We start from the raw sequence: 26,531 nt of genomic DNA, 5'->3' as shown, positions 1-26,531 counted from the left end.
ACCAGCAGGAGGTCACGGATGGCATGTGCTGAATGGTGATGGCCAGTCCTGAAACTGCAGCGGTCTGCAGCCTTTGCCACCCGTGGCTACAGCCCCACGCTCCTCCCGGACGGAGGTCAGCCACCCGGCAGTGACCGCTGCAGCACTGCGCACAACAGGGTGAGGCCGAGGTGCTTCTGCCACGCTCACACATTTACCATACAGAGCCATCCAAACACCAGGGCCAGAGCTGCGGAGGCCAGGGGGATCAGCGTGCCCAGAACCACATCCTACCCCTGCAACACGACGACGACGCTGCGACAGGCTTCTCCTCTGCTGCCGGCAACCAGCTTGCACAGCCACCCTCTGATTTGTATGGCCCTTCAAAGAAAGCTTTGAGTTTTCCACACGTTTAATTAGAGCACATAGAGCGCACCAGGTTCTTGAGTTTTTAATCATATAAGCTTTGTGAATTTATTAACAAGACAGCAGACAGCATGAGAACAGGAATTAAGAGTATTTGCAATCCTTTTGCTACTTCTGTCCAAATGATGATCGTTACATGACAAGATACTCCAAGGGCTCACAATTACCATGTTACAGCAGCTCCCGCGCTCTTAAATCAAAGGCTAAAGGCTTAAATCAAAATCAGAGTGCTAGGTGAAGTAAAAGGGTAGGAAAAAGACAGCTTCTGAGAAATTCCAAGCAGACTGGCAGGCAAAGAACATGGAGACACTCGTAAGCGCTGCACTTTTCTTATCTGACCTCAGGCAGGTTGTTTACTTTTTGACTCACATTCCTATCTGTAAAATCCAGCTGATAATCTGACTGGATTCAGAGCTCCCACGGCCTATGGCCAACACTCTCCACTTTTAAAACCAGGGCATAATGTTGCACTTGAATTCGATGAATAGTCATTCACAGTTCTGGATATAAAAATCTCCGCTGGTCTACTCACTTCAGGATGATTCTTCAAGAGTTAAGCAGCATCTTGTTTGAAAGATTTTTTTTCTAAAATTAATTATCAAACTGGACACATGAACCCAAATTACACAAGGTCTTATTCCACAAGTGATGTTTTATATCGCATAAGAAGTGTGTGCAGCTTCTCCTGTCCCTGAAATCCCGCAGCAGCCATGACTAAACAGCGGGCACGGATCTGCCGTTACACACCACAAGCCGGACTTCTCCCCTTGGGCCAACACACATCAAGACAGAGGTTCGGAGCACCAGAAACCTCACTTCAGATGGCTTGCTGCACTTCTGAGAGTGCAAAGCTCTTTCTGGCTCATACACAGCAAGCAAAGTTTAGCCAGAAAAAAAATCACTTGTGAGGCCAGGTATTTTTCAACGCAGGCTAGAGAAGGCTTGGAGCCCAATTTCAGACGATTAGCAGTTAAAACCCAAACCAGAAAACAAACCAGCCCCCCTTCCCCCCCAATAACAAGAAACCAACCCCCTGTACACAGTACCTTGAGCCAATTTTCCAAGGCCCTTTCGGAAAGGTAGAAATCTGGAAGAGTTCCCAGCATGAATTTTTTCCAGCGAGCTCACGTGCTACCCGCAGGGCCGAGGCAGGTGCCCCTCTCCCTTGCAGAAGCAGAGGGTCTCCAACTCTTTGCACAGATAAACAAAAGCCTGCATTGAATTTGGGCAACTCATTCCATGTCAGTTCTTTCACTTCCATTGGAAAGTTCCCAACTGTTTACCTGATACACAGAACTATGCTACAGGAAAAGCATCACTGCCGCCCTCCAGAATTAAGGATGTGCACATGTTGATTACTGTCACGGGCAGTCAACACACTGATCCAGGTAACACTGACGCACAGAGTCTCAATGATCACCCCCTGAAGTGGTCACAGGACCCTTTGGAGCACAGATTAGAGCCAGTCAGTCACAGGAGGACAAAGGTTGTCCAAAGTCAGTTTGACTGACGTTCTCCTTAAAAGTCCTGGCTTAATACCGGTGTCAAAAATAGCTGGGATTAATATAACGGAACCGTCCGGTCAGGTCTACCGATGGTACCAAAGAAGTCCCTGGGAAGGTTAACTGAGAACAGAGAGATAAAATTGTAGGAAATAAATCAAAACCAGAAGGCTAATTTCCATTTCTAAGAAAATAATTCAAGGCTCAGACTTAACAGGATATGGAGCACTCAGGTAAAGTCCCACCAACTTCCTGAAGCTACTTGCCAAGCTTCGGGAACCAGTTAGGTTCAGCCAGCTTTGAAAGTGGGATCCAACGGGACAAGTCTGTGAGCCTCTCCTTCCATGGCGTGAGAAGGGTGATGCTGCAATGCCACAAGGAAAACTGCTTTTGGGAAGAGCAAATAAACACCGGGGATCCTTCTCCCTGCACCCAGCACCTCTGCTTCCCTTGCTAGCAGGAGCCATTCTCATCTCGAACAGCTGAAACCCTTCCACCCTGTGTTACTACACCATTTTACACAAGCACCCTGTTATCACTCCAGGAAAATCAGGGAAGTTTTGCAAATATTAGAGTGGTGGCAGGCAACGCAGTTGAGTGAAACGCGGCCTGCCATACCCCTCAGCCTTTCAGCTTGTGCATGAGTGCCAGAAAAAATACGAGTTTAGACAACTGTGCCTGGTGAAGTCATTAATCACTATTACAAGCTGAGCAGGTCCCACAGCAGAGGGACAAGCAGCAGAGCAGATGGGGAATTAGGCTTGGAAATAAAGGGACAGCTCGGACCGAGAAAGGTGAGGAGGCAAAAAACAATACAAGTAATTGAAATACAAGTGCCACATGAGAAGGAAAGTTCAGCAAACACAAAAACACCGGGCCCAACACAAAGCATAAAAGCACATTTACTGCAGGCAAGGCTACGGAAACTTGCTGAAGAACTACAACATCTTGCTTTCTGCTAGACACTGATCCACGCAACTCATCCACGTGCTCGACCTGTGCGTTTTTACTGTAGAACAGCTCCCACGAGTTAATTCCACTGCCAAAACCTCACCAGCCAGTTCTAATCCTTTTAAATGGTGGGGGATTTCTGCTGATCTTCTATATCTAGGGATCAAACCAGCAATGCAGAAACAGGGGGAAAAAAATGAGTTTAGCTTGATTTGGCACAGGGCGTATTTTCAGTTGAGCAAAGAAGTTAAATGCTACATAGCTCTAAAATAAAATCCATAACGCTCTTCGCTGCGAGCATCTTGGGAGGCCTTCTCTAAACATTAACAGGAGCAGAAGAATCTTATCTTCCAGACCTTCCCCTTTATGGTTTCCTTACTCAGGCTTACATGTGCTTAGGAAATCCCCCACTGCCAACTTGGATAAGAGGTCTCCTTTTCACACTGTTTTCCACTTAGAAATGGTGTTAGCAAGCAAGCAAAAACTTTCTGCTTGGACGTTGTAACGTCAAAAACAAACCCAACTCTTTCCCTTAAGAAGCCTTCAGATTTGTCAGTAACTCCTACAGTGACTGGGCTTTTTCACACCATTCTCCAGTGAACTGAAATATCAAAATTAAAAAGAACCAAAACCACATGAAACAAGTCAGATTTAATACCAACTGTCAAGAGAACAAAATTAAGAGTCTCCCGTTGCCACGTTTCTATAATAAAAGCTTTAATTTCTGGAAGACCGCTGCATCCCTGGTGTATTAGATCCGCTTCATTAGCTGCCAATTTGGAATCGATGCCATCAGCACGTGGCGGCTCCGCACTTATTTAAAGATGTGAATCAACACGACGGATGGCCCTGGGACGGCACCAAACGTCAGCGATCCCGGGCACACGGGAACCTGCAGCTCTACACACTCGCCTCGCAGCACGTTTCCGGGACGCCCGTGACGCGAGGACGGCTGCGCCTGTACTTTGCCCGCTCGCAGCTCAGGAGCTGACTGCCAAGTCATTCGCCAGGTTTATTGACAGTGCAAACTTTATTGAAATCTGATTTATAAACACTGTTCAGCAGGTCTGTGATAAACGTTTAAGTAATTATACAAACAACCCAGCAGCCTCTATCTAAAATTCAGCTCTGCAGTCTGAACAATTTTTTTTTCCCCTTTTTCTTTTTTTTTTTTTTTAAGTACAGTTCCAAGAGCATGAGTAGTTTGATGCAATTCAGCTGTGTGGGACAGCATGCCAACAAAATACATCTGTCACTAATAAAAATAACAAAATGGAGACTGTGTAAGGCCTATCTGTACTTCTGCACCAACTTCCAGTCATTCCTACCAAGTTAGACTATTAATAGCACCATCAATGCAGCAATAAACCAAATACTTTTAATAGCTGTACTAGAAAGTTTACCAAACAGGCAACAGCAAGCACTGCACAAAAGCAGCGCTACGCTTTCATACATCAGAGCTACAACAAGAAGCCTTGTCAGAGATACACGTATCGCTGGGCTAGCTCTTGTTTTCCTTGCAAAAGAGCATCAATCATTACTGAAAACATCCCTGTGATGATTTGGGAAGCTCCTACTACCCGCTTCAGGCAAGAGCACGAATAGTAGGAATGTAGAAATGCGGCATGGACCAAGGAACAAGAGGGGACAGTGCTGGAGGGGGCAGGTGAAGCCCGGAGCTCTGCGGCAGCCCACATCACACCTCTGCAACCGGCAGAAACAGAACTGCAGAGGACAGCACTGCTACGAAGCAAACTTTTTGCCTATGAGCTTCACTATGGTTGGATTCAAGAGAGCTCGACTCCTTCAGCCTTTGCAAAAGACCAAGACCACATTCCGCAAACACTCTGCTCTGACCCCAAGCGTTACGAACCTGGAGCTAAACAAGCCCGAGAGAAACGCGCGCTCCTGTGATGGGGGCTGATAGCAGTACAGAGCACCAAGACGAAGGTTTCCTTCTCAGTAAGCTTGCTTTACAAGCTGTCAAGCGTAACATAACACAGTGTGAATTTCCAGCCAGGCTATTTCTGATCTGCAGGTTTCCTCTGCCATGTCAAATTCTTAGTTTTTAATCATGTAAAAAAGGCTGGTAATTGCGCGAGGGAAAGTACTCCAGAACTGTGAATGTGTCAGGGAAATCGATTTAAAAAATTCTAGTTTCGTTTAGGGAAAAAGGTCATTCTGCTTTAACAAGCTTATCACAGCAGTGAAGGCAGGAACTGAACCAAACCAGGCCAGAAAGCCCTCTGCCTTTATCGGTGCTGATAGCGGAGTACAGCTGGCCATGCAGCGCACTCCTCGCTGCACTTGATTTTGCTGTGTAACTGCTGTCTCATAAATTAGCAAGTTGTATAAGAGGTTTGGTAGCACACAAATTGCCAAAACTTTGTGTCCGTAAGAATCTTTTTCGTTGTCAGCCTGTGTTCCCAAGTTCACCTCTCAGACTAATGTATAAACAAGGAAGTCTAAGTAGAGTAAGAAGCAAGCCTGCCGATTTTACTTGTCCTGCCAGTCTCGGATTTCTTATATTTCTTATGATGTTTTTAATGCTCTAGAAATACCACAACTCTCTCTCACTCATACTTCTACCAATTTAGTTGCCTTGCCATAAATTGCAAGCAAAAAAAGCGTACTACCACGAGAAAGCAAAAAAATGCTGCAAGAATATTCTTCAAATTTTTTATATCGAACCTCTGCAAAGCCTTGACATTGCCTTATAGCACTGCTAGCCACACACAGAGGACCTGCAGCACAGCTGCCCACAGCACAGGGTTGATATTCTTTCTTGCTCTTTTTGCCAGCCATCTTTGCTTTGCAGGCCATGGGGATGCAGCCCTGGGGCAGCTGGGTGCAGCACAGTCCTGCCCAGCGGGGTTGAGCTAACCCCACTCGGATCTCCACAAGCTGCCCCAGCAGCAAGGTATTTCTGCACTTATCCACCCATGGGCAGGTTTTGAGCATGCTTCTGCTTCACAAGGTGCTTTTACGTGTAACTCAGTGATAAAAAATGGGGTCTTCAAGGAGATCAGCATCTCTCTGCCCAAGGGCATGGCCCCGTTGAGGACAGCACCAGCTTCTCGAGCAGGGGGCCCAGGGGTGACGACGGCCGTGATGCACCCACCGAAGGCATGTCCTTGCACCGCAGTGCCCAGCGCTCCCCCCACCGAATGTAAGCGCCTCCTGCGCAGCAGGCACCAAACCTCGGATTCGACGTCTGCGTGAGAACAGCTCCCTTCTCCCCCACTGTTTTGGATACAGGAACTGACTCATCCATATGTTTTTTCCCCTCATTCCAAGGCAGATATGAAAGATAATATTCTTCATTTCAATATTTAATCATATGCTTCATTTAGTAATGAGTCCAAGAATAATTTAATCCTGGCTATCAACATAAAAGAGATATTGTTCCTTTCGCTCGACTATGCAAGAAAATAAAAAGCCTCTGCTGTTTCTGGCTGCTTGCAGGCCAGGGCTTTGCTCGCCCTAACTTGTGACGTAAATACAAACGACTTTGATCACACACCAAACCCTGACCTGCACCTGAAGAGGGGCACGGGATGCTCCTCCTAACGGTTCCACCTGCCTAATTTCAACCGCTGACGTCTCCCCTGAACGGAACTGCCTTGCTTATGAAACGGAAAGCTGACATCTCATGGCACGTCGCCCCGCGCCTCGGTGGAGAAAAACACATCACGTGCCGCTGATTTCTGGAAGCATCACCGCTCCCTTATGGTACGTGATCTCTTGCCAAGAATAAATAGGACAGAGTCCAGCATAGGAATCACATAACATTTGGCTCGCAGATAATTTTTCTGTTATTGTATGTTATTATACTAAACGCACTGTTCAGGTACTGTCCACTCTGGAAAAATCTCATTAGCTATGAAAAACTTGGACTTAAATATAAGGTGATTAATAGCCCAGAATGCCTTGCTTAGATGCTCAGTTCAAAACTTGAAAAGAGTCCAAACCTCCGAAGAGTGCAAGCACTTACTTTTTGGATATTACATTTACATGGCTTAATGATCCCCCAAAATGTGCTCCTTTGAGGACAAACAGTCCTTGTTCACTATGCATTTGTTAATACTCTTGGGACTTGTCCATCTCTTGTCCAACTATAACATTTTGTCCATTTGTAAAGCACAAAAATGACAACACCGTTATTTTACATTAAAATATTTTAAATAAACTACTTTCCACTTGGCAATATTTGTGCATTTAAATGCTCTGCTTTGTTTTTCTCTTAAAAGAGAGAGTATCAGCTGCTTTTTTTTTTCCTTCTTAAATATTCCTGTTCTTTATTATGTGTGTGCACTCCCACACTTAAATCCCTCTTCCTCCTCTATTTCTCATTGTGCATACTTTACTTTGGAAACATTAAGTAGAACTTATCACTTATTTCTGGAAAAAGAGTATGTTTAAAATTTGAATAAGAGTCCTTCAGAGATAAAGCATCCCAGGTTAAATCTAATGATGTCCAGGGGAATTCTATGTAAGTGATGAGCTGCCTGCTAATATGTCAATGCTTTAGGGAAGAAAAATATCAATTAAATTTCATAGCATGCAACCACACATTGACCTTGAAAGCTATCCGTAACTTAGTTTAAACTTGAAAACTCAAAGTCTAAGTCAGAACTTCTGCCCTAATTGGTTTCAACTTCACTGAAGAATAGCACAGCTCTGTAGAGACCATAGAAAAATTAAGAGAATCAATCTGAAAAAAAAAAAAAAAAAAGAAATCCCCTAAATCCTATTAAGTATTTAACTATGACATTTGTGTGCACCTCTAGTCTCCCTCCCTTGGGTGTTGGTCATTGCCTCCGGAGATATTAGTACTACTTTTCTCTTGGAGCCTTCTGATAATGCTAAAAAAAAAAAGTCAACATCCATGACAGCACACGGCTGCCAGCCCCACAGCTGCCTTGCACCGACTCCTGTGTGAATATTTCCATGAGAAAGTATTTCCTTCCTGGGAGAATTACCATCCAGCACTGCCCAGTACCAGCGCACAGCAAGGGTGAGACAGAAGGAAATCTGCTGTTATAAACTGTTTGACAGGTCAAATGAAACCCAGAAGGTAAACCTCTCACCTGGAACTGGACTTGGTATTTAAAGCCTCTCCCACTGCAGTGCCCTTTACTAAGCAAGCTGCAATTCAGACTGTGCCAAACCTTCCACTGGAACTCAATAGGGAGGGCTTTTTTAAGTTATTATTTTCATGTGTGCCAATCTAGTTTCTCAGTCTGAGAAAAGAGCACTTTTGTCTTTGTTTAGTTAGCAGACTGTTTTCTGCATCAGAAGGAAGAGAAAGGATTATAAGAGTCTCATGGCAGCTACTTTACGCTGCAGGACTCATCCGTACAGCTCTACATGTAATATTCAGGATTTTCAGCGTTCATGAGGAGTGTGGTATGTGCATGTCTTTCCTACTGCAGAGGTCAAGCAAAAAAAAAATTCGTATATTTATTCTGAATTGATATACTTCATTTCATCAAATACGTATGAGCTGGATACCGCAGCCATCAAATAGAGAAAGGGGAAGGAAGTCGTATTTTGTATTTCTAGAGCGTGTCTACAGAAGTCTAGCTCCTTATTACAATTCAGCTTGCCTTCTATAGATGTTTACAGCCAGCAAGTAGGAACAGCAGGATCTAGTGCTTGCCTCATTGCTGGAGGACAACCAAGCCTGCCTTCTCACTGAAGATTTTCTGGGATGCGTAACAAAGATTTTGAAATTCCTCCAACATTCCTTGGAGGTTGAATTAAAATTTGTGACGCCCGGGCTGATGAAAGGGTGCGATGTCGCAACGGCACAGTTACTTCCCAGTCAGCTAATGCCACCAGTTCTGGGCAGGAGGAGGCAGGGCCCGTTTCTTTTCTGTGAGAATTAACGTGATGACTTTTTGCAGGTGAGAAGTTCATTTACACAGTGCCTGGCAGCAGCTAGGACTCCCAGGTCAAGTGAACTGATAGTTAGAGCTATTAACCCGATCAAACAATTAACCCTTATAAATGGTGGCTTCCTTCCCCTTGCAGCACACTTAAACAGATGTCCAAGTCAGCTCCAAAATCCAGAGTTCTCTATGAAACCCAGCACAGCTCATTTTAAAGTGAAACAAACGGCACTCAAGCTCCTCGTCCCCCCCCCCCGAGACGCAGCAGCAGACTTCTTCCCTCTGCTTTGTAATGCCTTGCTGAAGCTAAAGCGTGAGCTAGGATGGAGCAGGGACTTAGGAGACTGAAAAGAAATGCTGCAAATGCAAACCAGGCGCTCAGCAGACCTTCCAGGAGCGCTGGAGTCCAGCCCCAGCACTCGATGCCTGTATCTCTCTAAAGTCTCTGTATAAGGGGATGAAACGAGACGCTGCGGTTCAATGACACGGACCAGAGGGAATTAAGGTCTGACACTTCCCTGCTTAGAGGGGATAGAGATAAGCCCAGAGCGAGCTGTTACCTACAGCAATGCCAATATGCAAAGCCTACCGCACACACTCCTGGATTGCTGTACCTCTGGAAACAGGAATATTTAATGCAGAGCGGGGACGTTTCCCCAGGCAGAAGCACCGTCCCGCTGAGCCAAACCTCGTTTTTTGTGGGTTTGCCCACAGAAGCCTGCATGGCTCAGGCCGACAGCAGGATGGAACCGGGCCTGCCTTCCTCTATCACACACATCTTCCTTCCAAACGTCCATGCTGGCCACCCCACTGGCTCTTTGAAGGCTGCTCAGCCCTGCCAAAGGCCTTCGGTGCTCTCCTCACACAGGGCCGCGGCCCTTGGCAACGCCTCCTCAGCGCCACCGCCGCCATCTTCACCTCAGAGACAACACACTAAAAGTTTGGGGGTTCCTAAAATAATTTCCATCAAAGCCCTTCCCTGACTTCCCCAGTCACATCAGCAGTTTTACCACATCAGGGGAGGAAAAAAAAAACAAACAACAAAACCCCCTTTGAGCACTTAATATCTGGGTGGGGGTTGAGTATCACTAAAGCCTCTCGCTGGCTTTCAGTAGAGCTTTATTTTAAGAAAGCATCTATTATATGAAGCATGGGCTTTGGCAGGCACAGCAGAAGCCTGGCTAGTGCAGAGAAGGAGGTCAATACTCAAAGTGCACCATTATTTTGTCACTTTTTCACATTCCTTAATATGAACTTAGTGAAAAAGTCTACTGCTTACTGGAAGTTACTTATCTTATGATTTCTGCATTATTCTACAGCCAGGATACAGCCTCTCCCTTTCTATCCTCCTACACAGATTTAGTAGAAACATTTTCTAGCAGTTAATCCGAGCCAGCTATTTAGTTCTTGCTTGGCAATATTTTCAACTAGAGGCATATCCAGCCTCCAGGAAAACAAGTTATGCAGCAAGAGGGTGGGACGCTATCAGAGAACACATAATAAAGTAAATACCAAGCATGACCCAGGAAAGGACAGGATAACTAAGAGAGACTGTTTTCATAATAGCGTACATTAAAGTCGTGTACAGATGTGAAATCTGAAATTCCTTATGGGCTGTTTTTCATTCTTTGGCCACAGAGGTGGAAGGCCAGACTCGCGTCCTGAGGAAAGCACGCTCTGTGAGGCCAGCAACAAACCGCTTTGCCAGCCACAGCCCGACACCAAAACAGCAGACCGGGAGGCTTCAGCAAAAAGATCAACTCGGCTCATAAATTTTCTGCCAAGTGTATGAGGAAGAAGAACTTCACGGCAGTTTTTCCTCTGTTGCACTCATGGAATTCGATGGACCTGAAGCTGCTCCTCGATCAGCCAGGGCCCTGCTGGTACGGATGGAGGCAGATTGCTGTGCATCTATTGATTAACTTCAACCTAGCATTTCCCAGTTGCCTGAGAATCAATTTAGTATCATTGCTGAAAGCAATAAGGATAAAAGAAGCTAGAAGGATACCTTTGATCTATGCAGTTTTACCTGGCACCAGCAGCTAAAGCGTTGCTGAGACTCTCCTTAAGACGTTTTCCCTTCCTTGGGATTATTTTGCAGTTCATTCAATAAAGCAGCAACACAATTTCCTGACAAACTAGGAAATGAGCGTTGGACTGAGTTCAAGAACTTCAGAAAATATTAGAAACAGAGATTTAACAGAAAGTGCTTGGAAGCCACTGACCTTACAGACAAGTCAGACTGTCATTTCCTCAGCCATCAAAATCAACATGTTCAAAGGCAGGCGGGAGAGAAATAATCCTTGCTATGAGACGCATTTTAGTGCCTTCCACCTCAGTCTGAAAGAGCCACATACATGGCAAGCCTCATTCACCAAGCCTCTGCCATAATATTTTGCTGCAGAAATACTGCAGTTGGAAAAATACATATTCAAAAGCCTAAGCCCCCTTTTGCTGTGCAGGAAATTCTCCTACCCAGGAGCTGGGCAAGGAAATCACAACATCATGTTCAACTTCCAATGACAGACAAGTTAATTCCATCAGCCCATGCCTTTGTCCTCCTTTTGGAAGTAAAGGCAGCAATGCCAGCTTGTCCACGAGGGCTGCAAGCTCCTTGGAGGAGGAGTTGTTCCCCTTCTTCAACAGGGAATCTCGCAGGACGCCCAGAACTTGGCCACTGCTGCAAAGCACTGCTCCAGTAGTTCAAATAATAGCTGCACTCTTCTGCATTAGTTCAACTCCCTTTGTTTTCCCAAATGCATTATATTATCTTTGTGCAGTACGACGCCTTTCACAAACAGCCTAGCTGAAAGCAAAGCTAGGGAAGCTCCTCAATTATTAATGCTCCCTCTTCGTTCTCCAGAATGTGTGATGCTTCCACCCAAAAAAAAAAAAAAAAAAAGGAAAAAAACCCACACAAGTAGGAGCTGTTGAAGATCTATTTTACCTGCTGCAAATTAAAAATGACTGCTCCGATTTATTTTGTCTCTAAAAGTTCACTTTCAATCCACTTTTGACTCAGAGCAGTGCCTAGACAAAGCAGTATTTCAGTGCAACAACTGTTTTGAATTTAATGCCCAATGATCAAGTTAGTGTTTTGCTCCTAGGGCAGCTGTCAGACATCTCCGTCTCTACAGTTACAGCATGCAACCCTAAAAACCAAGAAACTGGAAAAAGCTTGCGTTCATTAGGGTTCACTGCTCAGAAACTGGAGTCTGCTGCAGAAATGAGGTAAGGTGCTCACAGAAAATAAAATACGTCATTGTGTTTTCTGCCAACAAACTACACCATTTCTTAAGGTCTTAATTCTACTTTCAAAAGGCCCAAAAGCGCTTTGAGCAGTGGCCAGCACTAACCCTCGCCGAGACGTGCTAGGCAATCTCCCATCCGCTCTGAAGAGCGGGTGAAGCCTGCAAATGTGAATGAAAAGGTGACACGGGCTCATTTGTAGGGCATAACGCCGAAACACGGCGTATTCCTCTCCACAGAGTAAAAGCAATATATGGCCAATTAACTTTTTATTATTTTTTTTTTTAAAAAGCCAAACAGCGTTCAAAGGCCTGTGCTACGGGCAGGATGGGCTCTCCTGACTGACCCGATGGGAAGGGCAGACCAGGGCAGAGGCGAGACACGGTGCAACGTGCGAACCGGGGACACTGCAGGGGCTCGGGTCAGGCGCTGCAGGGACACCGCGTGGTCTGCCCTGGCTCAGGGCAGAGCAGATTCTTGCTTTGTCTCACTAACGAGGTTTATATCAACAGCAGAGAAATGAGAGTCCTTTCAACAGCTCACCAGAAAATCTAGGAATTGCTCCAGGACTTTGCAAATAAGAAATCAAGTAGAAGCGCTGCTGCACAGTTTTCATGCAACGTTCTTTTTGTTTTGGCTAACAAGATATTAGTAGAAGGTAAAACGAGTCTAAGGCGTTAGCCTCGATCCAGCAGAAAGCCACAGCCTGTTTCCAAGTACTTCCACCAGCGTCCCATGGGACTCCCCGCTTCCTTAACTGTAAACATGCAAGAAGCCTCTGCAAGACTGAGCCGAAGCAGCACATCTGCTTTTATCGGCAGTTACACTTGCCTGGTAAACTTTCAGCTCAGTTCTCAAGCACGTGAGTACGTGCATGCCCGGCTGCGAGCCTCGGCTTCCCTTGCACAAGCAGCGAGCCCTCGACACGCGTCCTCCTGCCCAGTGCTCCCAGCAGGCGCCCTGGGGGGAGCAAACTGGTTCCTGCTGGTTCCTGCTCGGCACACGGGTTTTTCCAGAAACAGACACCAACCGTTTCCATCCAGAGCTTTGACACGTTTCCTCTCAAGAGGAAACCATTCAGGATTTTTCCAGTATTAAAGGGCAGTTGTTTAAATATTTTAATTCTGAAGTTTTCCAGCAGTTCCGCTACTTAGGGGGGGCACTGCCAATGCGTTTGAACAAAGCGAATCAACTCAAGGAGCAGCCGCTATTAGAAACACATTTCTGCCTCGGGTACGTGCATCGAAAGGAAAAGACACTCAACACACCAGTATATTAATTTATCCCTTATCCTTCCTCCCCTTAGTTTATAACTGAGGCAGCTTAAGTCAGCAACGTGTGTTAAGCAGCTCTAAGCCTACAAACATCTATGCGACCACAGTCGCTTCAGGCCGATGTCAAGGTGCAAGTACTTAAAGTTAGGAGTTAAAGGAGTTAAGTACTCCAGTACTTAAAGGGTATCACTCAAAAGGACAGAGGTCCTCGGTTTGAGAAAAAGCACATCATTATCAGAGCACTAACACAAAGTGGACACTACATAAACACTTTAGAAAACACAGCCCCGTTATGTATTCCATAGAAAACTGAAGTCTTTACAATAGCCATAATAAAAGGAGGGCTGAGAATAACCCATAGCAGCATAAGCAAAGCTCTGGTGGTGCAACCCTGCAGGCAAAGGGGGAGAACTTCTGGCAGCACATTACAGCCATGCAGGCAAACACCTCCCTGGCAAACCTGGGCTTCCTTAGCTTGCTAAAACTCAAAAACACGGGTTGCAGTTTCTGAAATGTCAATGTCAGCGACACGGACCGAGATTTGTCAGCCGTGGGCCAATGGCTCTCATCGGCGCCACTACGCCCATAGCGGCCAGCCCAGCAACACAAGCGAGTGCCCAAAGGGGAACGGAGAGAGTTTAATCACACGCCAGCTCTGTACGAAGATGGTCATTATTGATTCTCGTCAGACACGGCTAAGCAGACAAAGAGAATAACTTGAGCCAAATAAACCCTTAATTTTTTCCCCACTGAGATAAGATCACAATAGCCTTCCAATCTTTAGCTGTTTTCCTCTGCGAGAGTCACACATATGTGCTTTTTATTAGTTTTTGGCTTAGCAATTAGATGGATTCTCAGTTACTTCCAGAAACGTTGCAGGATGGCTGAACTGCAGCTAGATTTTGCTTCTCACTGAAATGGGCATATTAAAAATGCAGCAGGGTTCTCCAGCACCACAGCCAATACATCTCAAGTTTGCACTTTTATATGTACAACACAACGTTTGCATCTCTGTATGAGCATTTTCCAAGAAGGGAACTATAAGTAGAAAAGATACAATCACTGATTTATAGAGAGGGAAAAAAAATAGCATGGACATTCCCTCCCAGGAGATGACCAATTTTCCAATAGTTCTGCCACACAACAAGCAACTTCTCAAGATCTGGGTTTTCTTCTAAAGCCATTAAAGCAAATCAGAAGATTATAGCTGCAACAAGCTATCCATTAGCTCTAATTAGCAAGTATTTGTTGTCTGGATTTAAAACTTCCCAACTTGGTGTTAATGAACTGTAACACTGTAGCAAAAGGTATTAATAAAAACAGCAGACTGCGGGCTAAATAATAGATCTGGGCACACATTTACGCTGGTGGGGGATTTTTCTTTGCTGCTTCAATCCAGGCACTGCAAAACAGGGAATGCAAGTATTTCAAGCACTTGCACTGGAAGGCTAAAAGAAACTATTTATCTGGCAAAATTATTTTTAAACTTCCACTCCATATTCTGTTTTGAGAGGAATAAGAAAAGTCTTTTGTAAGTTACAAATGTACACAAACTATGCTTTGTCATCTTGTTTTTTGTTTTTGTTTTGTTTTTCTTCCTTGAAAGAAAACAGGCAATAGAAGGGATGGAGAAAGTAACAAAAGTTAGTTTCTAAATTATCTTCTTCTATGAAGATCTTGAGCTCTCCAAGCACAGGAAAGAGGACGCCAGGAGTAGGATGGGTTTGTACCTCTTTTAAAGATGCCAGAGAGGAGCCAACAACAGAAAGCAGGTCTGAAACTACTGCACCCACTTTTAAGACCTTGTCCTGGAGCCTTGCTCCTCCTGGCATGACCCCAGCATGTGCCCCTGCTGCAGTAAGGGCTCACAGCTTCACTGCTGGGTTCACGGTTCAAGCCTGGAAGGATCCAAGTTCCATTCATCCCTACTGAAAACTGGAGATCTCTGGGAAGTTTGGGAAAATGGCCATTGGATCAGGGAAATACTCAGCAGTGTGCATTTTGCCCTGCTTTATGCTTTCAGTACAGCAAATGTAGCCCTATCTGTCTGAAAATGAGCTTTTTGGCACTGTAACAAGATAAATAAACATTTCATATTAATAACATCCAGTCAAGAATAACCTTTCCAGTGAAACGTGAAGCTCTGGACACAGGGACAGCATATCCGGATTTGTAGTTCCAGTACTGCTTATTTCTCTTTCTTGCTTGTATGACTTTCCTGAAGAACTAGAACAGTTTTCCCCATATTACAGTTGTGAGATTGTTCATCAAGTGTTTTGAGATCCACCAATACAGACGCAATTACATCACATTCAACATTCACTATGTCCTTTATGAACACCTATTTATTTCAAAACAGTAATCCAAAAACCAAACACTGAAATTCTGATCAAGATGAACATGCCCACAGTGAAAACACAGCTGGCATCGGTGATACCTGCACCCGTTTGGGGCTGTATTTCCTAATAGGTTTTGCAATATGTTACAGACAACTGCAAACTTAGGTGGAAAACAACATAATACTGTAGCCTGAAAACAGTACGTTTCAGACCAGCTGCAGAAGTGGGAAAAATCACTCCCCCATGCAAAAAAGGCATCCTGGTGCAAGGAAGGAAGTCTGAGCTTCCCAGATCCCTCTTGACGTAATGCAAGCTTTCATCTCTCCTGTTTCACTTTCGCCCTACAGAAAGCGAGAGGCACCCAGCCTGCAGAGAGCAGAGGGGTGAGACACCCACTGTGAATGGTGCAGGGAAAGCAAAGGGCTCTCTTCCGACCCACCTGCAAAGGCATTTCTGTCTTCAAGCGGACCTGCCCATTGTTTTATAATAAATTCCTCTATTTGCCTTTCAGCACTGTACTCCACTCATACCGGCAATGTTCATTGCTGCATATCGCTGTGCCCAATTCTGACACTACAAGACTTAAGCTATTTAGCACACTGCACACATGCAATTCCACACCTGCCTGCCCCGGATCCGGACAGCCACTACCAGCACAAAGCCACTCTGGAAGCCATCTGAGCAGCTCCTGCCCCAGCACCCAACTCCCCTATTTCTGCCCAAGGCATGCTGACCCAGCTCAGCTCTCCTGGAGAGCTTGCTGTCTGCAGTGCTGGGAAATTAGGGCAGCTCTCAGTGTCAGGACCAGCACGAGAGCTGTACCTTGACCCCTCTCCAACGTGGAATACCTACATCGCTGCTGGGTTCACTGGAAGTGATTTCACAACCCCAGCATCTTCCTCCCAGGGCTCTGAAGAACGGAGCGCCCAACGAAGAGGAAGACAGGGCCAGGGAGGAAGAGGGAAGTCCTCCAAAGGTCTGTGCAAAAGGAGGAGAGCCGAAGAGGGAGAAAGGAAACCATTTACTTACTGGTCACTGAATCAGAGCTGTAACCTGACCCTGGCTGCGTCTTGCCACCGACAACACTAACTACAAGCAGCTTCCATTCAGCAGCTCCTGCCAAAAATAAACAGTGCCGGCTTTCCTGGCTGCTTGCTTGGGTTTTCTCTCAGTGTTTTTCTTCTTGCCTCTTCTGGCTAATTGGAATATGCTCTGCTTCCTCCGACCAAGTTCCTTACTTTGTTTCTACCCACTACCCCACTAAAATTGGAGCAGTTTCTCACAGTGAGGAATCAAAATAAAAGCTGTTTATTCCAAGATGGCCATAGCGGGCTTCTTGGCACTTCTGTGGGAAGTAGGGAGGATTAAAACAGGTACACAGCAGCAACACCACACTGCAAGCACTTCGCCTGTCACAGCTCCTGGTACTATCCCACTGATACTTTCCCCTTTTTTCTGAGGAATCATCTCTTTGCCAACAATTTTGGCAGCAGCTATTTTTAATTTGGGCAAAAATACCAATGCCACTCATCTTCATTAGACGCTAGGTGTTGGTTGGTTTGTTTTTAAATTCATTTATTACACAATCCACAGAGACAGGAGAACCTCAAGTCACCTCCAGCCTGTAGATGCAAACAGCTACACTTGCTCACTTTTGGAGACTCCAGTCCCACAAAACTAAGGACTATCACCCAAATTTCCTCTGCAGACAGCCAGGCAGCACCCCACTGCTGCTGCCCTCATCCCCACCTCTCCTTCCCCGTCCGTATGCTCTGCATAAACCCTTCTCTTCAGCTGCCTGTGCCAGCTATCCTCTCTCACTGGGTTTGGTACTGCACCTCCTCGCTGTGTCCCAGCCATGAGCAAGGCAAGGCCACAACACTTGTCTCCCATGCTGTCCCAGTTCGCTGGATGGCCACTTGTTCCCTCGGACAGCTCAGAGACGTGCAGGGTTGGCAAGACCGCAGCACGGCCGAGCACCCAGCACATCGAGCCTCTCAGGCCACAAACAAGCCCTTCTCTTGTGTTTTTCTAGCACATTTTCATGCACAAGTAACACAGGCAACTAACTCCTCCTTACAGAGCACTTGTGCTACACTTTTTTTTTTTTAATAATTAAAAATAGATACCAGCGGACAGCGGCAGAACTGGTTATCTTGGCCATCATTCGTGAATAAAACCAGCTTAAACTGATAACGAACTGAAAAGTGCTAAATGGGATGAAGATGCTCTAAAAGTGTTACACAAATAACGCCCACCTACCTTACGGAAGAAACTTGAGTGGTCACAGCACACACAGGAAGCAACGTGTTTTGAGGTGTTGCAGGCAAAAGGATTTAATAGCCACCACATCACAGCAAGGATTATGAAATATGACCTATGCTAATGGTGCTGAAAGAACACTTAAGAAACCCCAAAACAAACGAACTCATTTAAGGTTTGGGGCTAGCTTGCTTGTATAAAATCTCCTTCCTTGCTTCCCCTCAATCCAGCAATGCTAGCAAACAAAAGGGGAAAAAATTGTCTTGTCAAGCCAAGCAGCATGGTTCTGACCCAGCCACTGAAAAATAAGCTCAAAGGCCCTTTAAAACTGTGCTATTTTAATATGCCGTAAGAAGCTCTCTTTGCTCTTTAATTTGTTCATTTCTTTGAAACACCTAATTTCCCCTGCACCAGTACTCCGGAGCCTCGTGGAGTCCTGCCACTTGATTCAGCACCAATAGGCACATTTCAATAGGCAGCGCCACTTGAAAGGCTATAAATGAAAAAAAAAATCTTCAAACCAGAGGATGCAATGCAACACCATTTATTTATATCCAAGTCCTCTTTTCTGTGGCTTGCTACTGCAGGCAGGAGCCAGAGAAGGGGAGGTTTAAAGCCTATGCAATTAATTCTAAGTGGTTTTAAAATGGCTAGAGATTTAAGGTAGACAAGATGCAACACTGGAATCAGAGTCAAGCTGCTGGGCTCTTTGCTCTGCTCTGGAATGCACTGTTTACTCTGGCATCACATAAAATATATAATTGACTTCTCAGTGAAAAGAAAAAGGGGGAAAAAACAGCCCCATATGCCTCATTGCTTTATAGAACAAAGGGAAAAAAGGTGTTTCAGACCAAATCACAGTTGTATTTCAACAGGGATCGGGAAGTGTAACAGAATCGTAATTTCTATTTATTAAAATCCATTTACTACAATTGCCATCAACAGGATCACAGGGCTGTTAACAAGAACCTCCCTAGAGCCAGAAGCATCAACTTCTACAAGCATATACAGATTTAAAGAAAAATTAAATTAAAAATAAATTTAACAACATTACTTCAGAGAACATTTATCATTTCCTGAGTGTTGCTCCCCTCCTCCCCCCCCCCTTTCCAAACTTCCTTATTAAGATTTTGTGAAGTTGTAATGAAACTTGACAATAAACCACATGGTGCCTAAGCACACCTCCAAGTCAGCAAGCAATTCCACGGGGTGCAGCCACTCCTTGCACGTCCTCAGACAGCAAATCCTCTTCCCCCAGGGGCCAAGCCAGGCTCTCGGGAGGCTCAGAGCAACCTCCACCCTGATGCCCTGCAATAACCACAATTTATTCTGGAGTCTGCAAGAACAGCCCTCACTTCAGGCTGCATCAAAGCAGCCGGAGCTGCACAGCTCCTGGCTCCACAGCCCCAACGGGACAGGCTGCTGTGATCACCTCCACCCTCAGGCCACACATCACCTGGCCCTGTGCTGAAACCAGGCATCCCACAGCGTTTTCAAGCCCTTGCCTTTGCCAAAGCCTCTACCCATCCAGTTCTTAACCTTTCTCTGAGAGGCTTCTACTTGCTTTATGCACTGCCCCTATACTGTGGGCAGCCAGCCCTCCTGCTTGTAAAAAGAGCAGCAGAAATTGGCTAAGTAAAAGGAGAGCCATACTATGGACAATCAAGCTGCTGAAAAGCCACAGCCAGTCCCGGACAGGAAAGTCGGAGCCCCAGTGACAGCCTCCTCGCCCCGCTACTCCAGCTTTAAGGGTTTGGCCACCCGAAGTGCACAGATACCAGGCAAGGAACAGTATGTCATTTCTAGCTATTTAAATACACAAGATCTTTGTCGTCTTTTGCCAGCTAGGAAAAATAAACACACTGGGGCAAGAAACGCACTGTGCTCTTCAATTCCAGACAAAAAGAGCAAATAGCTGGTGGCACTCGCAGCTTCGGGCAGGCTGGTAGCAGCCAGAAACCTTTCCCCTTCGCAGCGTGCCTGCCGCCCCGCTAACATCTGTGCCGTCTCAGCAAAGGCTAGACAAGGCTGACTTCTTGGAAGGAGCTGGAGCCTGAGGCCATTACAAGCACTGCCTGAAGAGCCCGATTTCACTCACGGGCCTGCTGGCTCGCAGCGCAGTTACCGCGGCCGCCTTGGCTCCACAGCGCCCGACAGCTCGGAGGCAACCGGCCTGCTGTGGGCCTGCCAAGGAGACTTCTTTGGGGAGCAACCCACAGGCCTCATGGGGGTTCTGGCTGCGAAAAGGAATGAGCACCAAGCACAAAGTTTCCATCGCGAGCAAACGTGTCCAAACCCTGGGTTTTGGTACCAAGCACGCCCTCAGGACTCCCTGCAGCCCCGCAGCTGGAGGCCTTGTAGCTGCAGGGCCGCCGCAGGCCCAGCTGCCACCGAAGGCATGGGGCCCATCGGCGCTGCACGCCGAGGTCAAAATGCAACCAAAAGATCTGTCAAAATGCAGCCAGAAAAAGACACCACAATAAAAAAACAACTCTACTTACAGCAAAATTAGAAACAAAACCACACAAGTAAGAGCAGTTAAAACAGAGTAACTGCAATGCTAGTGGGTGGGGGGAGTGTGAACTTGTCACTAATTCCTTTTAACAAGGATAAGATAATAGGTTTTGGTTTTGTTATTTTATATATCCATCAATAATAATTAAAGGCAGAACACAACTAGATTCAATTTGTCACACAACACCTGCAATCAGCTGAGTAAAAAAAAAAAACAACAAAAACTACACAAATAAAACTCCAAACCAAAACCCCACTGTTCAACTCCTACATTGCAAAGTATATTTCATGATTGTTTAAAGTCATTTTTAGCTTTGCATGACTGCAATCACCAAACATTGTCTCCCTGTCAGCATTTGAGGGGCTTACATACTGTTGCCAACAATTAGCACAAATCTGGCTGACATTGTTTTCTCTAAAAATAAACTGCATGTTCAGTAGCTTGAGAACAAACATGAAAACAAGATTTTAGGATAACATTTTTCTTCTCAGTGGAAATGCAGGGTCTACCACGCACCTCTGCTGCTGGAGAAGTACCACCAGGACATAAATCAGCCATTCTGGATGCTTGTGATTACAAAAACCTCTTTTTTTTTTTTTCCTATCCCACTTCTTTCTAAGCAGAGGGAAGACATTAACACCAGTCTCTTGGCCAAAATCCATTTGGGAAAATTCCTGCCTCACCTGCAATCATCTGAGCATGGGCACGAAGCCAAGAGAAGATTGCAAGAGAACAGCCTCTGAAGTCCTTTTCCTTTGGAAAACTGAACTTTCTCCAACCTGAGCCACCAAGAAAAAAACTGCAACAAAACTGAAATAATGCCACAAGCACATAAGGCTCTTGGCTTGGGAGCAATACGATCCACCGAATTAAGGGCACTCAAGCAGCAAGCACGCACTTCTAATTGCTTCTTTGCTCACCACCCATCTTCAGCTTCAGAACCAAGCTGTTAGCTCGCGACACGTTCCATCCAGGTGTGTCTGCCCTACAAAGGGCGTTAAACGTGACTCGTAGAGAGCAAAAATGACTAGTTCTGCTGAGGAAACAGGATTTTTAAGTACAGACTAAAACTGATTAAAAAAAAGCAGCTTGCTACTGCTGTTTACAATCAGAACTAACTGGACCCCTACACTGCCAATGGAATTTGGAAGCTTGGTGAACTTAATTGGAAGATTACGAGCAGATACATTCTCCAGCCAACACATCCCCTTCCCAGAGCTCACCCAATATGCAGCATGGAAATAAAGGCAGCTCTGCCCAGCAGAGGAACAGGCAGGCGCTGAATATTCCCCCTTACGCTACATGTACTATGTCATTGCAAAGCTAACGCTGGAAACCTTCACCAGACCCAAGAAGTTAACATTTTCTACTCAGCAGATAGGAAGTCTATAACGGCTTGTTTTATACCCTGTTCTCATCTCTGAAGGCTTTTATTCTCCAGAGCAAATTAATCAGGCAGCTTGCATTATATGTTCTTTCTCCAGGCCTGGCTCCTCTCTCGGCATCTCTATTGATCTTCACTCAGTAATCCATTAGCAAAAGGTTTTGGAAATTTGCTGCTTTTAGAGTTCCCAGAGAAAGCCAAGTCCAATTTAGGGGGATTGCCAGATTCAGGTTTGAGAGAGCAATTCATCGGGTGAAGGATCACCATTTTTCAAAACATGCAGCAATATCCAAATCCCATACTGCTGCTCACTCACATATTTACTACTCGATGCTCCTTGCTGCAAAGGACGACTTTAAATGACCAACAGGGAGAACAAGATTGAGAGAGAACAGATGAGAAAGCATCATGTGCCTACAGCCAGCAAATAAGCCAGAAAAAAAAAAATCCACTGATTGATGCAAAAACAAGAGGAGAAAGATACAAAGAGAAGGATGGAAGGTGACAACTTTTAATAAGTAACTGCATGCTTTTTGACAAATTATTTTTTCCCCTGGGCTTCACAAGGTCACCTCTCCAATATACCTCCCTCCTATCCCACTTCCTCCCTAGCCCAATAACGCCATGGCAGCAAAGAATATCAGTGCAGTTGCAATACAATTGTACCATGCTTTTTAGGTGCGCTTGTGCAAGATGAACTTTGCCCATTTATTCCTTTCTCCTCTTATAAGTTATTTTCTCAACGCATGCACGAAAGTAACTTAAAATAAACCAAACCAGAAGAGATCATCCTTCCTTCCCATCAAACTTTGCACTGGATGGTGCCAAGCGTGACGCCAGCACCCCCTGCACAGCCAAACCAGGCCTTCCCTGGAGCTCAAGCCCACAGGGACCAGCTCCGCTTCTGCTTTTAGCCTGCATTTAGCCCCACATGACTTGGGGTGGAAAGCGAGGACAGATCGGTCTGGCCGTGCCAGAGGGGTGATTCCTGAGACACAGCCCAGGTGGATGAGCCAGAGTGGGGTCACAAATAGTTAATGTGATTTAGAAACCCCACCACCACGCACATAGCACCTCACGAAAGGAAGGAAGAAAAAAGGAAAAATAAAGGCAAAATACACCCAGAGCTGCCAGTGCAGCAGCTGCTCAGGGAGCAAAGGCAGGATCAATCTCCTCTGTCAGAAGAGGCCCATAGCTGTCGGGGCACCCAGGCCCACTGGACAAGGGGCAACAGGAATAGATCTGTACTCCTGGGGAAATCAAGCCCTCCCCACTATAGATCCAATCTAGACGTGACATATCCGATACAGCATAACGAGGTGCTTCCATGCCCACACCACCACCACAAACAAGCCTCCTGCTTATAGACAAAAAAGAAATATATATGGTTTTCTTTAAATCCACCACCCATTCCACCTCCCCCTCACTTCCAGCAGTGAAAACAGCTTCTGTCCAACTGTCACGTGAGGTTGAAGCAGAACTGACAAGAAAGGCAGCTTTGTGCGAGTGTCCCTGCCGTTCCCCCGTCGACGACGCACGCGGAGAGCGGGGACAGAACGCGACGAGGGGCAGAGGACGAAAACCCCAGCACAACGCTGCACATGCTGACCGCGTGCCAGCCGCTGCCTGCTCCTCGTGCTGGGCACTCACTGAAAAGGTTTCAGCAAAATAATAGGAATCAAGTCCCAAAGGAGCATTTCTTCCCGTAGCAAGCCTCACTCTTCAAGCAGCAATCGAGGGTGCCAGCAGTGCTGCACGGTGCCCAGCCCAGCCACACTGGCTGGATCCGAGCAGGTGAGCTCCACGCTACCTGCGTGAATTTGTTTGTACAATGTGGTAGGGACACAGAGTAACACCTTAACGTGGGCTGGCAGCCCTTATTACTGTACCTCCATGCAGAGCTCTCCTGTTTATTCCTGCAATGACACCAGTAGCACGGCCCGTTGCTCTTTTTGAAGTAGGCTTTCATATGGCTGCTTAGCAATTTGCTCCTCTTTCCCAGGATCTGAGGCTTCTGGTAGCACCATCTCCCCCCTGCACATTTTAACCACGTACATCACGGTTTAGATGGTGCACCAGTTTGAATTCAAGGAGAACTGCTAACAATCCTCACTACATGCCTTGTGATATTTGGGTGTTATTTATTTAGATACACCATTGAAAGCCTTTCAGGACACCTCTTCCTCACCTACTGAACAGTCTATGAAGAACAGCACATACCAGAGAGGATGCAGCCCACGAGGGGAGCACATCCTGTAACTGCACTTTCCTCAACTTGTCTGGGATCCAAGAGGCCAGCAGACCCCCCAAGCAGCCCAGTATTCATAACAATTTCCCAAAGCAGGCATGAAAAGCCTTGGAGATTTACTGACTCGAAACCAGGTGGCAACAATCAATGGCACAACAAAGGTGATGAGCTGTGCCTGGGGAAGGGGCTGGGAGAGACCAACAGCCCGTGGGCACACACCAGGAGTGCCCAGGCACGCCGTCTGGAGAACAGACTGCCTTCCGTTTTTCATCTTGCCTCTCAAGGAAGATTAAAAAAAAAATCAACTCTGAATCTCTTTGAATCTTGTCACCAAAAGTTTTAAGACAGCAGGTCCACCTGAGAGAAGTGAGGAGATGTCTCCAGCTACAAACCAGACATCTCCAGTATAAAACCATACCCCACAGCCACCAAGCCACTTTCCCTCCCCAACATTCATCAGCATCCACACTAACCTCATCCCCCTCAAATCGTCCGATATTTACACAGCACCCAGAAGAGCTGTAGGGGGAGCAGAAAGCTCCCATGCCTGTAGAACAGCGTTTCTCCTGCACTTGGCAGCCGAGATGCAGAAATCCCAAGGGCAGCACGTGCCGATAGGAATCTGCTCCGGGCAGCTCTGCAGAGCTCCCGCACGCTGTGGGAATTCCTGATGCACCAGTAGTGCCAGGAAGGTGGAATTCAATGGGGTTTTACAGAACCAAGCAGAGGAAAGGAAGGGTTAGTGGGGAAAATACCACAATCAAGAGCAACCTATTGCCTGCTGTCTGCACTTTCCAACCGATTAAGCGAAAGGACTGGGGAGGGCGTGGAGGAAGGAATTTTGCTAACTAAATCCTGAGAATATAGGAGAAAGTGGGGGAGGAGAGAACCACAACAGCTGAATGATGTTCGGCAGCAAATATGCTTTTTTACTCTCACAGTAACAAAAATTCATGGTTAGTAAACAGGTGGAGAGACGACTCTTAAAAGGAACAGCTGAGAGATTGATTTGAGAATGAGAAGAGGCTCATTTTGAAGGAGTGAAAGCTCTACCCCGTGTAGCTATTTGTAGCTGGTAGAATACACTGGATTTCTTGCCTTTATCACCACAAACAAGAGGCTGTTTGTAATGTAAAGCTGCAAGTTACACGGCCAGTACCAGTGTCTGTTCCTTTATACTTCATCTCCCAATTTTATCATAAACAAACACACAGCTTACGGTTGCCTATAAATTTCATCCTCAAACTCTTCAGAACAAAACACCATGTACTTTAATCTTAATGTACTTCCTATCAAAAAGATCCTGCATGCAGGGTTTACAACTACTAAGCAGCAGTAGTGCCATGAGATAAGTTATCCTTGTTTTACAGAAGAAACAGAGGAACAGAGATTATATAACTTATCTGGAGAAAGGGGGGAGGAGGGGAGCGTGACCTGCCCCAGTTTCAATTCTGATTTTTCCAGTCCCCCAAGCTGTGCTGAAACCACTTTTGGATCTTCAGCAGCTACTATAGGGAGAGTATCTGCAAAAATGAAGCCTGACGCTTAGTTTTAATAAAACTTGCACACTGACATTTGATAATCAGGACATGAAAAACCCCACATGTTTAAACAGCTCAGAGAACTTAACAGTAGGTGCTTGTGCACCTGTAATTCTTTGTGCACTACATTTTACACAAAACCAGGAGACTTCACAAGTGCTCTGTTCAAATACCATATGGTGCAAGCAGAGGTGAGTCCCAACAGAACAAAGGAGTAAACAGGAGTTTGCAAGAAAACTAAGACAGACCCAATTGTTTTATGTACATAGAAGAGAGAAATATATAAGCTCCTGCATGGACACGCAGGTACATACACTTTTAGCTAGCATATGATGCAAAGCAAGGAACTCCTTCAGCTACCAGTGAAGGCTGGTAACACCATGTGGAGGCAGGTGCAGACAACAGCCTCCCTTCTAATGCACAAATTTATTATCAGTCTAAGATTATCTCGTCACTTATGAGAAAATAAATGTATAAATTTCCTTAAAATACATCTTGACTTGCTAATCTTTATTCCACAACTACACCAGAAGGCTGCTACAGGCATTGTTTCACAGAGCCTTACAAAGGTTACATTTATAAAAGCCTCTACCTCTCATAAAAAGAGGAAAGGCTTAAAGAGTTTAAATTTGGCGTAGCAAGAAAACTTGCATACAGATTAGCCAATTTATTTCCTACGATGTTGCAAGATACTGTTTTATTAGCTTCATTTGTCTTTAGCAGCACTGGAGACCAAGGTAACTACAGCTGAGTTGCTGGAGTCCATATGAAAAAAAAGCTTTTAAAAAACTATCTTGTTATTCCTGCACTTACAAATTGTTTGTTTGTTTTTTAAAAGGCTTGCTTATTTGAAGCAAATGAAGCTTTAAAAAGCCAGCTAGCTGCTGGCAAATATTTTAGACCATTTCTCCACTTCAAAGACTGTCCATATCAGAGATTCTGCAAAGTCCACAGCACACTAAACTGA

The 26,531-nt window shown here is 45.6% G+C and overlaps 1 protein-coding gene across 20 annotated transcripts in view; it reads right to left on the bottom strand.

Moving 5' to 3' along the window:
* The window catches only part of FBRSL1 (fibrosin like 1), a 518,655-nt gene that overhangs the window by 475,451 nt on the left and 16,673 nt on the right, over window positions 1–26,531 (bottom strand). Inside the window, exon 1 of one of the 20 annotated variants that reach the window (XM_080558958.1) lies at window positions 1–26,531. This exon is cut by the window's left edge and continues 27,943 nt beyond it; it is cut by the window's right edge and continues 15,997 nt beyond it. The exons of the other annotated variants lie outside the window; for them this stretch is intronic. The gene's annotated coding sequence lies outside the window, so the exon portion shown is untranslated. 20 annotated transcript variants of the gene reach the window in all.

The sequence above is a fragment of the Anser brachyrhynchus genome, assembly GCF_964034855.1.
Source record: "Anser brachyrhynchus genome assembly, chromosome: 17".
NCBI classification, from domain to species: domain Eukaryota; kingdom Metazoa; phylum Chordata; class Aves; order Anseriformes; family Anatidae; genus Anser; species Anser brachyrhynchus.
This window is presented reverse-complemented; position numbering and strand designations above follow the sequence as displayed.